This window comes from Saccopteryx bilineata, chromosome 7, assembly GCF_036850765.1.
Source record: "Saccopteryx bilineata isolate mSacBil1 chromosome 7, mSacBil1_pri_phased_curated, whole genome shotgun sequence".
Classification (NCBI taxonomy): domain Eukaryota; kingdom Metazoa; phylum Chordata; class Mammalia; order Chiroptera; family Emballonuridae; genus Saccopteryx; species Saccopteryx bilineata.
In genome coordinates this window covers 74,002,070-74,004,196 of record NC_089496.1, presented here as the reverse complement: position 1 = coordinate 74,004,196, position 2,127 = coordinate 74,002,070, and positions in this window count along the sequence as shown.

The window sequence follows — 2,127 nt, the reverse complement described above, 5'->3', positions numbered from 1 at the left end:
CTACAAAAGGCTTGCTATTAAGAAACTGACATAGTATAAAGAGTAATTTTTACTTAGAGATACATAGAGTGCACCTGCAAGATAGCTAGTAGCAACATAATATCAGAAGGCATTAGTTGCTATTGCTGCTATGAATCCCACCACATAACTCTCTTGGAAAATACAAAAATCTCATGAGAATGTTTTACTGAGAAAAGCCCAGCAACTGTCTTCAGTGACAAGTCTTTTAACAAGACATTCTTTACTAGCCAGCTGCATTCCTATCCAAGGCCACGCAACAGGCCACTCCACTACACTTTACCTAAGATTCTAATGTCTAGTTAAACTTTATTTATTTACTATATTCATATACTAGCTAAGTTCTAACTATATTCTTTCTAACATGATTAATAAGAAGAAATTCTCCTACAAACTTAACCCTTTATGAGGGATATCATGGCCAGCCTCTTATGTTTATGAGCCCAGTTCAAGGGGCTTACAGGCTTTTCTGTGCAACTTACACCTTCTGTCTCATTTCCAAAGAAATTACTACAAATCTACAGGGAAAGCACGGTACTATTATCCCTGTGCTACAAATAATAGCACACACCCAGAAAAGGGGGGAATATAAGGCCAGATTAATTCAAAAGATTAAAGGGGGGAGTATTGTTGTGCCTATCCTTCGCGGTGACTTTGTCAACCCGCAGCTGTTGGTCTTACTGCGGTGACTCTATCTTCTTTTTGCTGTGACTTTGTCAACCAGCAGTTGTGGATCTTCTTCTGCTATGACCTAGTTAGCCAGCATTAGTGGATCGGCTCCTGACAGCTACAGGGTCATCCTCAGCATCCCCTGGGGCCAACTTGCTCAAATCAAGCCATGGCTGTGGGAGGGGGAGAGAGAGAAAGAATAAGAGAAGGGGGAGAGGTGGAGAAGAAGAGGCAGAGAAGCAGATGGTCGCTTCTCCTGTGTGCCCTGACCAGGAATCAAACCCAGAACTTCCACACATCTGGCCAATGCTCTACCACGGAGCCAACTGGCCAGAGCTTTTAAGATTTATGTAAAAGTTAAAAGAAATGCATGTATACAGTAAAATTGCAAAATATATATGTAACAAAAAACATAGTTGGTAAAAAGCTAGCAGTGAATGTCACTCAGCAATATTGTTCTAGGTGTTTCTGTTTCTAATTTTCCTACTCTTTTCACCTTTTATTTAATGACTACATATTACTTTTGTGATAAAAAATGTTTAGAAATCTACATTTCTTTCAAGTTAGGCAAAAATATGGGATGATTGATTTATAGCAAAAGTAGTAATTATTTCTTAATTATCCTAGTTAATTTATGGTTTGGATATTAAAGATAGTTAAATATTTTCAAATAAATACATTTTAATTCAACCATACTATCAAATAGAATTATGTGAGTAAATATTAAAATAAAATACATAATTTGTTTTTAAAAATCCCTGTAGTATCTCACAGTTTGCTATGACCTCTTTCTACCCCCAAAACACAAATATATATATATAGAGACAAAAATGTTTAAAATAATTAATTGCAATAAAATTAATATAAAATATTTTAAATTTTGAATAAATATTCCAAAACAAGGCAGAAGGACCTCTAGAAAAAGGATGAAAAGAAAATCTTTGAAATGTTTAGAAATCGTCCATGTAAATAAAGATCTATAAAACAATTCCTTCCCAAAATAGAAATAATTCTATTATATATGCCATTTTGTCCATTCGATAAGCACAAATTTTATCTAGTGTTACTAGACAGGACACCAGACCAAATGGCCTCAGGCAGGTTGGCAGACAGGTGACCCAGCCGCAAAGGCCCCCAGGTCCACCTCTGGCAGAAGGCCAGACGTGGCACCAGGTTCTGCTTCGTCCCTGTGCCCTGAGCCCTCGGTCTGCACATCTTTCTGATAGCCCATGAGCCTCAGGACTTTGCCCAGGGCCCTGGCTGGCCTCTGCAATGAGAGCTGGCTGTTGATTTGTGTTGAATTCATGGAGGAATGAATGAATGAAGTCATTCTCCTAGGCCACACCCTGGAGGTGCTGGTGGACCTCCTGCCCGCTGGGGGCACCGCCTCATCAGCTGCCTCACCCATCTGCTGAGTCTGCTGTGCCTGTGAGGCAGCCT